Genomic DNA, 15,772 nt, shown 5'->3' on the forward strand with positions numbered 1-15,772 from the left:
TGGGTACATACAAACGAGCACTAGGTTGGGAGACATCAAAATACAAATTTACATCAGAATTAGGCAAAACAATTAATTTAAATTTAAGATTAGTAACATCTGGATTTTTTAAATATACCTGCAATTCCTCATCAGTCAACTGCTCAGCTGCAATTTGCACATAATCAATTTTGTTAGGAAAAGCAATTTCTTCTACCCTTGACAAAGCGTCTGCCACTAAGTTTTCTGCGCCTGCTAAATATCGTAAGTCACAAGTAAACTGTGATATAAATTCTAATTGTCGTAAACGTCTAGGAGAGCACTTTTCAAAACTTTGGGCAAAGGCGTGTGTCAAAGGTTTGTGATCAGTTATAACATGAAATACCCTTCCTTCCAACATATAACGAAAATGAATTATTGACAAATAAATCGCCAAAAGTTCTTTGTCATAAACAGAATATTTAACTTGGGCATTATTTAACTTTTTGGAGAAAAAGGATAAAGGTATATAACCAGATTCAGTTTTTTCATGTAAGGCGCCTGCTACTGCAATGTCACTGGCGTCCGTAAACAGCACTAACTGGCAATCAGGTGCCGGATGAGATAGCTGAGTAATGTTTACAATACTTTCTTTGCATTTTTCGAAAGAATTTTCTAACTCTGCAGTCCAGTTAATAGTTTTACTATCGCCTTTTTTACTACCCCCAAGTAAAGCGTTTAACGGGGCATGCAATTCTGCCGCTTTGGGAATAAATCTCCTATAGAAATTTAAACACCCAAGAAACCTGCGTAAATCTTTTAGAGTTTTGGGTTTAGAATAGTTAACAATTGCATCTACTTTATGTGGTAAGGGTTTAACACCATGCTCATTTACTAAATGTCCAAGGAAGGGTACTTCAAAAGATCCAAAAATACACTTAGAAGCATTAATTGTTAAACCATACTGTTTTAAACGTTCAAATATTAAACGTAAGTGATACAAATGTTCAGTCTCGTTAGCACTTGCCACGAGAATATCATCAATATAAGCAAATACAAAATCTAAACCATATAAAACTTCGTTAATAAAACGTTGGAAGGTTTGAGGTGCATTACACAAACCATAAGGCAGATACAAAAATTCAAATAACCCAAAAGGTGTTATAACTGCAGTTTTCTCAATGTCTTGTTCTGCTACGGGAATTTGATTATATACTTTAACAAAATCTATAATACTAAATATTTTCTTGCCAAAAAGATTTTGAGAAAAATCCTGCAAATTTGGTAAAGGATATTTATCAGGCCGAGTACAGGAGTTTAAAGCTCTGTAATCGCCGGTAGGTCGCCAATCAGAGTTACTTTTTTGGACCATGTGTAGGGCGCTGGCCCAAGGACTTTTGGATGGCCTACAAATACCATGTTGCAGCATGAAATCAAATTCAGATTTGGCAGCTTGAAGTTTAACAGAATTCAATCTGCGAACTTTTGAAGCGACCGGAGGACCAATCGTGTTAATATAATGCACTGTATCGTGCTTAATTTTAAGATAATTAGGTCTAACTCTAGTAATTTCAGAAAATTCCTGAATTAAATCGTGATATTTAGTATTGCCAAATATTGTTTTAACACTTTGGATTGAGGAAGGAAAGATTTTACCTTGATGAGCCAAAGACGTTTTCGTATCAATTAATTTCTTATTTTTAAGATCGATTAACAACTCAAAATGTCGTAAGAAATCCGCGCCTAAAATTGGTTTTGAAACATTCGCAATTATAAATGCAAAATCAAATTTTCGATGTAAACCAAAATCTAGCGACATAAGTTTAACACCAAATGTTTTAATAGCAGTACCGTTAGCAGCATGCAACACATAATTTGATGTTGGCCTGCAACCTTTAAATGTTATAGGCAATAAACTTACATCAGATCCGCTATCGACCAAGAACATTAACTTAGTTTTGCGATCAGAAACAAAAAGTCGGTGGCTAAATTTTAAATTCTCACTACTATTAACCACCGGACTAATAGTAGAGCTCATCAGTTTAAATTAAAATTGCAAGGCTCAATACATTTGTGTGCTTTTTTAGCATACTTCCTATGATACCAACACATTTCCGTTTCGGCAGCTTGACTCTTTGCTTCACCTTTAGAAATGTGAGAAAAACTTTTCGAAACATTTGATTTGGAGCGCAAACGACTACGGGATAGACTTCGGTATCTACGCATAGATTTTATTTCGTTCTTCAACTCTGCCAAATCCGTAGACACTTGAGCTATTTTTTCCATAAGTGAATCTCTACTTACAACTTCATTACAACTTGAAGTTGCAGAAAAACTAGTTACTTCAGAAACCTTATCTGCCAAAGTTGACAAAGTGTCTAAACCTTCCGTACTAACACTTAAAATAGACTGAATAGATGAGGGTAAATGAGATAGCCAAATAGATTTAATAACCTCATTTGAAAAATTAGATCCTGCTAATTCTCGCATATGTCGCAACAAGGCAGACGGCTTAGAATCCCCCAATGCAAGGTCCTGAAGTAAAGTTTGAATTCTTTTACTCTCGGACAAGGAAAATTCTGCAATAAGTCTATCCTTAACGGCAGTGTAAGGCTTTCCCAAATTTGAGTTTCTGACCAAGTCCGCAATTACTTGCATAATATTCTGATCAAGAACAGAGATTAAACAGCAATACATAGTAGATTCAGAAGTAATCCCTGATAATTTAAAATTAGCCTCAATCTGCGTAAAATATAGACTTGGATTATCAATCCAAAATCCAGGTAAGCGAAGGCCAATTTTATGAATATCAGTTTCAGTTCCCGTTTTATCTTTATCAGCCATTGTAACACAAAACTAAGCAACTAGTTAAAGATTCACTCATGAAAATTTTCAAACTAAACTAGTTGTATATATATACATTAGAACAATTCAATAACTAGAGAATATATGGAAATATATGGAATGATTCAAAACTACAAATATTATACTAAGAAATATATACAACAGCATTTAAAGTTCGTATATTCAAATTCAATAACTACTAATTAAAGTCTCTTACAATAATGTTTAAAAATTTCAGTCTAACATTATACAATAAAAAGATATTACTATACATTAAGTTTAAATTTCAAGTAGTGCAAAGCAAAGCAGTTGACCAAATAAGAGAGGAAATTGTACATTACCAAATTCAAGCAGTTATTCCAAATTGTAAAACAACGGATAATAGCGTATCCAAAAACATAATAAACACAAGGGTCACCAATTGAGGGGGAGGAACCCTCTCATAGTAAGTTGAAGACAACTATGACAACAATAAACTTAAACATTTATTTAACAACGGAACATAACAAGCTAAAAACAGAAACATAAAAATTAAGTAAGACTGTGTGGGATAGAGACTGAGTAAAGTTCGAAGCTTCTTAAATACTGGGGCAGTTCCAAGGTTGCCGATCGTGTGTTTGTAATCCCGTTGATTCTTTTGGCGCATACGCACCATGCCTGGCGCCACACATTAAAATAAATTTGAATTCAAATAAATGACATGTAATTCGTTAAACCTATTAGAAATGTGCTATAGTATAAAATCTTAAAGCGTAACAGCACGACTGAGACTCATTTTTCAATGAATAACTAATAACAATAATAAAACAAATAAATTCGTGATATAAATCAAAAATCGTAATGTAAAATCGATTCGTGAAAAAACGCTTTTGACAAAATACTAAAATAGAGATCTATCGACAAAGACTACTCACTTCTGCCTAGCTTAATAGTATGAGATTGCCGCAGCTGATAGGGTGAATTTCGGAAGAGATCACATTTGGTGAGAATGATCTCACTGGTTATTTCAGTTTCCGTTTTTAAAAGCGCTATATGGTGAGCTACCTCAGCTAGATTTGGCATGTGACATTTTTAGCTGCAATCATTGGTCGATTTTCTAGCGTTGCCATTCGGGGAGTTGTAATGAGGCTTTTTTGTCGCCGTGTAAGATAAATATATTTATAAGAAATAGAAATTATCATAATGTATTTACCATTATACGAAGCAGAAACAAATCTATCAGAAGTTGAATCAGCGCTACCCCAGTGTGGACTTTTCAGATTGTTGCAAGTTCCATCTATAGTTCTGTATTTGGCTGTGCTGTTGCATTTTGGAATAGTGTGGAATTGGTTGCATTTCTGCAACACATCTTGCACCTCTTGGGATTCGTTGAGTTTTTTCAAAATTTCGACTGTTTCATTTTGTGAAACTCGATATCTGGAAAAAGGAATTTTATGTTTTAACATTTTATTCGTATTGGGATACCTGCAAGTAGTGAAGATTGGTTATTTAAACGTGGCATTTATTCACATTAGCAGCCATTTTCCATTCTATTTCGAGTTAGCCAAGCAGTTACAAATAAAAACTAAACATTTTAGAATTATTGGTAGTTCCTAAAAAAAACTCAATTCAGTGGAGCGACAGCCCATAGAGGGCCAAGGCTTACTGTGCCCATCTCAGTTTTCTTGACCTTGGGCTCTAGGGTGCAGGAGCAGATGTTCCAGTTAGGTGGTCAGTCGAACGCGAAACCCCCAGTGTTCAGTTTCCCAGTGTTTTCATGGTACTCATTTATCGACCCACTGCAGAAAAGAAAGGCTGAGTCAACATTGCCCGGCCAGACGATCGAACCCAGGACCTGTGGCACCGGAGCACGAAGTGCTACCACTCAGCCACCGGGCATCTTTTGATAATTCCACAAATATATAAAAAGTTTCACCACGAGTTGGAACAAAGGGGTGTATCATAAGAACTTTTAAATCATTCAGTCGTGCATAAAATGATAGTAAATCACATTACAAAAGAATGAAAAATCTTTGAAAATACTTTTCCGAAAAGGATTCGACAATTGGTCGTCCTGAAAATTTCAAACATGTGTTATTTATTTCTTTACATCAGAGTTGCCAAAGTTGACTAAAATTGCGATAAGTAATGATTAAAAAAATTTAAAATTTTGAAAAATAATTTCAATATAATTATTGCATTCTTCAAGAATGTTTACAATAATGCAGATTTCAAAACTTTTTTTTAAAAAAAAGGAAAGAAAAAAGTGAACAGAAGGAAAAAGAAAGAGATTTTCCCTCCTCAATTTAGTTTATCCTAGTTTAGAATGGATAAATTAGGTACCTAGTAGGTAAACATGATACCACTTCAAAAAAAGTTCAAGCACTATCTTTCAATTTGCGTGGTCAGCCCTTTTGCTATGACTTTGACCAATACATTTGCTGCTAAAAAAAGAGCTTATAGAGTAAAAAGCATAGAATTAAATATAGAAGCGTTTTCATATTTTTGTCCAATCCCTGTACTTACAAACCAGATTTCTCAGCAATATCTTCCAATTGTAATTGTAGGAATACATATTGCTCCAATTTTGGTTCCACAGTCCCTATAAAGTTTTGTACAAACAAGGCAGGACCTAAATTCTTGAAATCTAAAAGAAAATAAAGTAATCAGTTTCATGACTTAAAAATATATCGAGCAATGTTCTTAAGAATATCATTTAACCGCATTTAATTTCAAATGTTATAATGCTTTTATTTATGTAATAATTTCCTGCATTTGAAATAGATACATTTAAAGATAATCAAATGATATAAACCAAATAAAATGGTCAGTTCAACGAAGAAAATTATGTGGAAAATCCTGTATTTTCGCTGTAACAACTTCCTTGGATATCCCGAATTATCTCGGGTGAGTATATATTTAAATTAATTGATATCCCGAAAAAACTCGGGCTTTGCAGAAATTGTCGCTATGATTCGTTTATCTCGTTTTTACTCAGAGAATGGAATTATACTACTTAACCTTTTCGGGACGGGCGAGTCCTAAATGTAGTCGTGCAGAATCAGGATAGTAAAAAATAAAAAGCGGTAGCTTAAATTTGAGCAAAGCTAATTTTACAGACTTATTTTTGCTTTCACTTTGAATTGATCACATCCATACTTGCCAACTTTTGGTTTGTTCCATTATGTTTTTTCTCAGTGGTAGTAAAATGGAATTCAAATTTCAAATGTAAGCAAAATAATACGTTGTATTTTAGAAGGCTTTAACTGACAACAATGATAGTAAGGCATATTAATCTATATACTTAATTTTTTTAAAAATAGTGGTGATCAAAATCATTTGACAAATAAGTTTATAAAAGAAAAAATAGTATATATTTACTACCACTTTAAATATAAAAATAAAATTTTACGTCAAATGCGTAAAAGTTGGCAGGTATGCACTTCCAATCCCATACCTGCCAACTCTTCCGGAAGATTTTATTTTCATATTTAAAGTGGTAGTAAATATATACTATTTTTTCTTTTATAAACTTAATTTTTAGATGATTTTGATCACCACTATTCTTACAAAAATTAAACACATATATTAATATGCGTTACTATCATGATTGTCAACTTAAGTTTTCTCAAATACAACGTATTTGCTTGCTTAAAATTGAAGTTTTAATTCCATTTTAATACCTCTGGAAAAAATGAAAATGGGAAGGATTAAAAGTTGGCAGGTATGCAATCCTAGTGTATCAAATGTAAAACTATACAATTTTTTATTCGGAGAAAGAAGTGGTAAATTAAACATAGCAAACGATTATTACATACCTGCCAGAGATGCCAACTGCTCCGGACAGGTCAAAATAATTAAAAAAGCGGTAAATAACTACAAAGTAAATTCTGCGAATATTTGACTATTTTAGCTTGCCTTTTAGAAGGTATAGCATAACAATTGAATACTTAATTTGTGAATTATATAAGCCTACGAATTATTTAAAAGTAGTGGTGGATAAAAGTCTACTAAATTTAATTTATTAAACCAAGAATCACAATTGATAAACTACCACTTTAAAATATTTATTTGCTGTCCGGAGCAAGTTGGCATCTCTGACCTGCCAACTTTTAATCCCTTCCATTATCATTTTTCCCAGTGGTATTAAAACTTCAATTTTAAGACAACAAATACGTTGCATTTGAAAAAACTTAAGTTGACAACCATGATAGTAACGCATAATAATATATGTGTTTCAGTTTTGTAAGAATAGTGGTGATCAAAATCATTTGAAAATTTATTCTTCTTATAAAAGAAAAAAATAGTATATATTTACTACCACTTTAAATATGAAAATAAAATCTTCGGGAAAATCCGGAAGAGTTGACAATAATATTGCCCACACACAAGTAAACTGCTATAATTGTTTGGCTACCAGTTTTATCTATTTTTTTTTACCCTGATTATCAACACCCTGAGAATGCATGTAAGACTCTACCGTCTCGAAAAGGTTAAGATAGCAGTTCGAAATTTTTTTTTTTTGTGAACTTCCGCATTCGCCCTGCGAAAAATTTTAACTATTCAATTGTGCATATTGTGCAATTTTTCGTCAGACGTTACATTAATATCTTTGACCGTAAATAGTACTTAATTAAAATTAAGAAATATCTTTCAGCTTCATGTTGCTTAAATAATTAGTGGTAGGTGAAAAAATGAACAGGTGTTTAAAAGTAAATAATTTTACATTTCATAGTTTCCACGAGCCTTAAAGAATTTTATAGTGGTAGAAAATTTATGTTTAGGATAGCAGGCTTTCTTTGAAGATTTATGTTACCAATTTAGGAGCCTGCTAGATTAAACATATTTTTCAACATGTATATTATATTTTAAATATATTATATAGTGGAGGTTATAAGTAAAATATATGTGATAGAGATTCATCTCCTTCTTATAACCACAGAGATGCAAAATGCTCCGGATAAGCCAAAATAACTAAAAAAGCGGTAAATAACTAGAAAGTAAATTTTGCAAATATTTGGCTATTTTTGCTTGCGTTTTAAAAGGTATTGTAAGACATTCTTCTTCTTCATAAGCGCAACAGCCTTTCACAGGCCAAGTCTGACTCGTAGATTTTCCTCCATCTGGCCCTGTCCGGTGCGACGGCTCGCCATCGGTTGACTCCCAATAGCTTGAGGTCCTTTTCAACGTCGTCTATCCATCTTGTAGGTGGTCGTCCCCTACGTCTCGTCCCTTCAATTGTGGAAAAAGTAACTTTTTTGGCAGGGACAGCATCAGAATTTCTGAGGAGGTGGCCCAGCCACATAATGCGTGATGCTTTAATAGTTCTCACAATGTCGGTCCCACCGAATTTGTCATATTTTTTGTAAATTTCGTGTTGTAAAGAATTCTCCTTACGTTATTCTCTTGAGGAGATCCAAAGATTTTCCTCAAAATTTTTCTTTCAAAAATTAGCAATTTTTCCTCCTCTGTTTTGTTTAGGGTCCAGCACTCACTTCCATACGTAACTATAGGCCTGATTAAAGTTTTGTAGATGTTTAACTTTGTCTTCACACTGATGAACTTGGATTTGAGTTGGTTTCTGAGGCCGTAGAAACTTCTGTTAACCATGAAAATTCTGTTATTTATTTCGATTTTCAGGTTGTTGTGGCTAGAGATCAAGGTTCCTAAGTACTTGAACTGGTTAACAGTTTCAAAAGAGTAAGTCATTATCTCCAGAGGAGATCGATCAGGAGCTTTATTTGTTGCGATCAAAAACTTGGTTTTGTCTGCATTTATAACTAGTCCCATCTCCTTCGCCGCTCTCTCAAGCGCTACAAAAGCGTCAATGACTGAGCGTTTTGTTCTTCCAACTATGTCGATATCATGCGCATTATAAAAAGACTACTTTAATTACTTACATATTGCTCAGTTTTCAACAATTTTTTTTCCAAATTTCAAAGCTAAAATTTTGTAATTAATTTTAAATTGTTCTAAAAACTTTGGTTAATTTTATTCAATATTTTTAAAACTATAGCTAAGAAACGCAGGACAAAAAATTTTTTTCTTTATAAAAATCTCCGTAAATATTTAAGCTGGGTTTACTAAATGTTTTGTGATTATTGCATATAATAATTAAAATAGTTATTGCAAATTACAAGTTTATTAATACATTATTGGAATAGGGTGTTCAAAAACACTTTTTACTTTATAATCTTTCGTCGATCCCCCAAACCTCTAAAAAGCTTTAAACTTCATTGATAAACATGAAAAATCGCGTAACCTAAACACATTTATATTTATAAAATGATTTTCTAAATGATTTTTGATAAAGATCAAAACATGTGTGAGTTTATAAGTGTCTCCATTATTTTGTCCAAACCCCTGCGCTTATCCAAACAATGTATTAAAATAATAAGTATATATTTATATTTAGACATGTTCTGAACCTTTATTGTTGAATTAATTTTAGTTTTCTTTGCGATACATTTATATGAAATACATTGTGAATTTATTTAAAGCAGATTGGATATATTGAATTGGAACTTGTATTTATTAAACCAGAAACTTTTTATGTTTCGAAAGTAATTTGATAATTCTTAAAATTGAGCATAATGTATTCTGTGACTCCTTCATTTTATAATGCTATTTTTAGTTATGAAGCCTAAATAATGCTGAATTTCATTTAAAAATGAAATAAAAACCGAAATCAAGGTTATATTCTTTTTATCTTTTTCTTTCCTTTTATCTTTTTTTTTCCTTGTTTTTTTTTAATGAGTCAAGTTTTTTGAAATGTGTATATTCCTCTAGACGATTTTAATCTTCTTTCTTATCTCAGTGACGGTGAGGAAAGGCTCAGTGAATTAAACAAAAATAAATAAATAAATAATAGTGTGTTTTGCATACTAAAATGAAAGGGGTGAATAATGTTATCTATGTAAAATGTATTTTTCTTACTCATTGTCTTGTTTGACTGTTCAATTTTAATAAAAACATGATTTTTATTTCATAATTTATTTTTTGAATAAAAAAATGCGCTATAACAGTCTTTTTCTAGAAATCTACAAAAAAGTTCAAGATTTTTTTAAATAATTTGATTTTTAACTGAAAAAGTTCGCATTTTATTAGTATAAAAAAGGAAAAAGTCAATAATTTGGAGTTTATTAGTAAAAGAAAGCACCAAAATTTGTATTTATGTTTTACAAATTGCCTAGATGATGTATGAATGTTTTTTTTCTTCACGAAAATGTGAATTTTGATGATTATAGCGAAACAAAATGAACTGCCCTCAGTCGTCCCTCATCTGTGAAGGGGACAAAAGGACTAAGAATCTAAAATTCTTAGTTTTCAGTTAATCACTACGCAATATACAATACAAATATACAAAAAACACAATATAATACAAAGTTATATCAGTTTTTGTGCAAGGTAATAACAGTAAGTAGACGAGTGATTTTAAGTCTATAAATTCGTTTATCAAAAAATCAGGTTTTTGCATCTTAAACAGGATATCTCATATTGTTTTTAAAATAATTGTCTCGAATTTTTTAGAGTGTTTATGATTATAGTACACGTGTTTTGAACTACAGACTAAGAGAAAAAAACTTTCAATTTTATACATGTTTTTTTCGCGAAGAGAAGAGCGGAAATTTTGAAAAAGTTGCTTCTACATTGCTATTGCATTTGCATTGCTATTGTAATGCTGCACTGCATTTTAAAAGTTGCTAACTACGTTGATCCCTAACTCAGTAGCATATGCCCTTGGTTTTAAGAAAATAGCTCAAAACATAGTTAATAGCCTTCTAAATAAAATTCTCAAGGGATTTTTTGTTTTGGGTGATAGAATGTTTCGTTTCTTACAGTGTTTAGTGTGTATGTAAAAAAAATGCTTAATTTTTATCTGAAAGTGGCTATTTGATTATAATAATAAATAATAACTTTTTTTGCTAGTTTCATAAGTTTATGCACATAATAAAACGTATGAACTAGTTTTTTTTAAAAATTTTATATTAATATTTAAAGAAAAAGTTGTCGAAACTAGGCGGATGCCTTAAATATGATCAAAATAATTTACAGTTTATTTTGATTGCTTTTTTTAGTTAGCTTTTTTGGACACAGCTACTAATTTTAATTATGAACATGGAGTACCCCCAAAAGATGCTCCAATTGGGGTTCCAAAGCCAAAAAGAATTGGGAACCGTTGCTCTAAGTCAGTGGTCGGCAAACTTATTAGCCAAAGAGCCAAATATGAACATTACAAAAATTTTTAAAAAATTGGGAGCCAAATCTGCTTGTTTAGAAAACTTTTATTACATTAAATAAGTAGTACACTAAATAAAACTAAATTTCATACTTAATAAATATTTATTAATGCGAACAATGTGCTTGCATCTCCTTGGAAAGTTTGAGTAAGTCAGGTTTGTATGTTGTTGTTTTTAATTTTAGGCATGATTCCAAGTTCTCATCAATAAGACGACTTTTCAATTTACTCTTGATAATGTTCATGCTTGAAAAAGATTGTTCGCATATACATGTAGGGAATACATGTTCGCATATACAAAAAGGGAAAGAACAGCAAACGGGAGCTTTTTCAGCTGATCGTAAGAGTCAGGAATACTATTCCAAGCGTTGAAAATGATCATGTCTTCCTTCTCCAGGTCATTCAAAGCAGACCACTTGTGTTCGTTACGTACTCGATGTTTGTAACGTGTTTTTACAACAATATAAAATTTTAATTACCTATCTATCTTTTAACTTAAACAAAAAATTATACATGTTCTCGATGTATAGAAGAATTTTAATTTATCAAAATAAGGTGTAATTTTTTTCTTACCAAGTTTTTTTTTAATGAAAATATTATTGCGCCTTCCGTGGATATTTGTGCCAGAGCCGCACTTAAGGAGCCAAGGAGCCACACTTTGCCGACCACTGCTCTAAGTTAATATAATTTCAGAGTTTGAAAATTAATACCTACCTTTATCTTCTTTGGTTGGGTTGTCTTTTAATCTTTTCTTTGTACATTGATCCAGGGGCTTTTCTTTGTAGAAAAAAGACGAACATCCAGCTGTCACAGTTATTAGAAAAAAAGCGAGGTACAGACTAAAAGAAAAATGAAAAAAGTACAATTTTATCGAATATAACCAAAAAATCGATCAAATTTTATGTCGATGAAATGAACCTGGCTTATTTAAACTTGGGAATAAAGATTGTGAAACACATCAGGATGTAATAAATAAGAAGTAATTTTACCTGTTAAAAATATATCATACGCCATTAGCCTTTTATCATACAACTGTTGTTGTTGTTTCTAATGCCACTTGCCAAATACACCAACAAGCCTTCTTGATGAAACCAAGCGAATGAAAGGAAGAGGGTGCGTTTCCTGTTTTTCAGTGGCCTTATTTATGGAGACAAATATGATTTTTACAATAATGGATACAAGTAGTTCGAAGCACGATAAAGGCTCCTGTCAACATTAGAACATTCTACGAGCCGTACGAACGGAATCAGCGAAAAACGAAATGTAATTCGCTGATTGGATAAGCGTTAGTTATTGTTTTAAATTTATATATCAGTGATATTTGGTAGCTAATAGCTCTATTTGGTCAAAAAAGTTTATTGCGCGTTCTTTAACACTAGGTTTACGGGACGCGTCACTTTGACGTATTTCGAATTTTACAAGGAAAATTGCAAAACCCGTTTGCATTTTTATTTTATCGCTTGTAATGACTTTTATCCATTGATCGAGGTAAATATATATTGAAGTCTATGTTCTGCAAAAGCGTTGAAATATTGAAATTCCCTTCGTGGTATACCTATCTCTACGGATATGCATCGATTTGATGCCATTGTAATTTAGACAAAATTTTGATTAAGCATGTAAACATCACATCAATAATAAACAGGAATGTACAGACAATACTTCGATCCGTTATCCGATATCGTTATCTCAAATGAAACAAGCGATAAACAACTGTTGCTGATAAGCAATAATAGAAGGAACAAATGCAGAATGTCAATTGATGTCAGAGTGTCAGATCTTGAAGATTTCAGTTGCTTAGTTCGAGTATTGAAAAATAAAATACTCGAATAATATTTAAATATTATAAGCAATACGTATTAATTAAAATTTTAAAAAAATATGTGCAAAAAAGCAAAGTTTATGGAGAAAAGGTTAATTGGAAATTGGTTTAGGGGAACAGTAGAAAATCGCCATACTCAGATTAAGCTCAATTACTTTCAGTAATATGTACTACTGGTTTCATGGTAATTGATACAATTTTAATAAGAATTCTATGACGGGTTTGCCATAGTTTTAGAACATATTTTTTCCAATGGTAGTAAAGATAGTGTATCAATATTTTAATGAATTTGAATTAAAAGAACTTTTTCCGTCACTTCTTATAAGTAGTATTTTAAGCAGTAAATTAAATGTCGGTATAGATAAATAGTTAAGCTCCTAAGTCCTTATCAAGATTTTTTAAGAATTCTATTTGTTTTTACTTTTGTTTGCTGCTATTGATACATGTATTTTCACACAAAATTCAAATGCTGAAGGGTTGTACAATAAGCGCTAAATACATCAATGCAGATATAAAGGTATTTTATTTTATTTTACAACCGCCGTTTACAACCGACCCGATTTCGAGTTTATAACTACTAATGTTCAACTCCGTATCTTTGTAGTTTTGAACCAAATTCAGAAGACGAGGGAATTCCTGGATCAAATATTGGGAGAAATTTGCTTATCTGGAGGACATTTTGATGGAACTATCCCGCATTTGCTTTGCATGGAGAGGAAAACTTCCCACGGTTAGCCCGACTGCAAGGGTACTCTAACTTATGATCCATCTACCACAGAGGATATTCTACTTCAACCATGTGGTCTGTTCGAACCGTGTGAGGAATTTGTATCGACCAGCCGTCGCTGGGATTCGAACCCGGGCCACCTCATTGGAAGGCGAACGCTCCCCTGAACGATCATGGCTCAGGTATAACGTATTATATCAATATATTTGGTAATTATTAAAACTTCACCAATACTAAGCAGTTTTAATACCTAATGCTGGGTAAATAAGTGTCTGACGCCGCCTAGAAAGGGATATGTGCCGGAGAAAATTATCTGATAGGGGAAAATTTTGATTCTCAGTTGGCTGCCGCGAGCAATTTCCTCTCGCCAAGTGATACGAACTGCAGTTAATCTCTAATATGCGTTGAACTACAAAAAACGCATTTTTCTTAATATAATAACCTAAAGTAACCAGGAAGGGTAACAAATAATAATGAATAAGAAAGGATATTATTTTTGCTTTATTAATTGAAGAGCGTAGTTGCAAAACCAGGAAAGTGACTTTTTCAGAGAGTCTATAATGGGGTGCTAAAAAAAAGTAGTCTCCGAAATATTTTATTACCGATTTAATAGAAAGGATTAATAATTCTGTTCCTTATTTTATATACCACTGCCTAATTTTTAAATAAAAATCGTGCAAGCGTACTAAAAACTAATGTTGATAGGTTGTGTTAAGATTAACGCGAAATAATTTGGCATAAATTTTGATAATATCGAGAATAAATGGGTCAAAGACTTACAGAATTTCAACATTTAAAACAAAACAAAAATTTCCTTACCGCATTATCATAACTGCAGGCAGTGAGATGGATAACTAATGAAAGGTTGGAAAAAATATTGCAGCTTTATAAGTACGAGTAATTTTTTAGGCTGAATAAGCTTATATTTAACAAAATAATTGGTTCCTAAGTTAATATCAATTACTCAGCAAGATCAGTTCATTATGCCTTAGATTTATTCGATATATTTAAATATTTATTTTTATTTCCTTATACGAGTATTAATACTTTTTTCCCTTCTTTTGAAACTTATAATATTTTAGGAACATAAAATGAAACTAACTTATTAACATAAGTCAGTTTTATTCTATGGAGATCGTTTAATCAGGAAGGAAAAATGGAATACTTTCTGACCAAATTATGCTTCCATTGCTTCAATTTATACAATTTAACAATTGATTAATGAGGTATTTATTTTTTCACTCACACATTTTATGAGTAGTTATCGAGCATAATTTCAGGCTCAAGTTGTTTCTATATATATATATATATATATATATATATATATATATATATATATATATATATATATATATATATATATATATATATATATATATATAATTTTAGAAAATTAATGATTTTTGGAAATTAAGTTTTATTTAAGAAATAAAGAAATAAAATAGAAAAGAGAAGGGAACATGAATTACCTTGCACATAATTTTAGCCACAGATTTGAACGAAATGAATTTGCACATGGTAAAAATTATATAAATTAACAAAGAAGTTTTTTAGTAAATTTATTTACAACAATAAACAATTAACTCAATGATTTTATATAGAATTTAATTCTTTTAGTTCGGTATCCATTGCTCTTCATCAGATTTTGAAAGAGTTTGTCTATTTGTTTTTGTTTTTTTGGATAAATAAATATTACTACATATTATTTTAAATCTATTCATTTGATTAAAAATGGTATTTAAATAGATGTTCTCTTAGAAACATTAGAATTCCAAGTAATTAGTTTACTTAGATTAAAACTAAAATCATTTCTTTTATCGTATAAATCAACAAAGCAGACATTTTCTTCTTTTATAATACCCAAATCCAAAAAATTGAAATTAATATTATCATCATGATTACGAAGCAAAATTAATTCCTCGGTGTAAATATTATTTAATAAAATAGTATAATCTTGAAAATTAAAGATTATTAAGTTATCAATACATCTAAAAACAAATTTAATATTAAGAATATAATTTTTTTCATAATAATGCAAAAATAAGTTGGCTAAGAGAGATGAAAAATTAGATCCTTGTGGTATGTCATCAATTTGAAGAAAAGTATCTTTTCCATTGTAAACATAATTATTAAAAAGACAAATACTAATAAGAATTTCCCAATAATCAAAATCGCAATTTAAGGATATTTTTAAAATCATAGT

General features: G+C 31.2%; 1 protein-coding gene across 1 annotated transcript in view; it reads right to left on the reverse strand.

The window, feature by feature from the left end:
• LOC122268573 (peroxidase-like) overlaps nt 1-11,904 on the reverse strand; it is a 40,706-nt gene extending 28,802 nt beyond the window's left edge. Inside the window, exons 1-3 of the mRNA XM_087163460.1 lie at nt 11,735-11,904; nt 5,308-5,428; nt 3,995-4,218 (exon numbers count right to left, since the gene is read on the reverse strand). The gene's annotated coding sequence lies outside the window, so the exon portion shown is untranslated. The remainder of the gene's footprint in view (nt 1-3,994; nt 4,219-5,307; nt 5,429-11,734) is intronic.
• Nucleotides 11,905-15,772: the final 3,868 nt, after the last annotated feature.

The sequence above is a fragment of the Parasteatoda tepidariorum genome, chromosome 5 (genome assembly GCF_982258835.1).
Source record: "Parasteatoda tepidariorum strain Cologne lab strain chromosome 5, Ptep-v5.0, whole genome shotgun sequence".
Taxonomy (NCBI): Eukaryota; Metazoa; Arthropoda; class Arachnida; order Araneae; family Theridiidae; genus Parasteatoda; species Parasteatoda tepidariorum.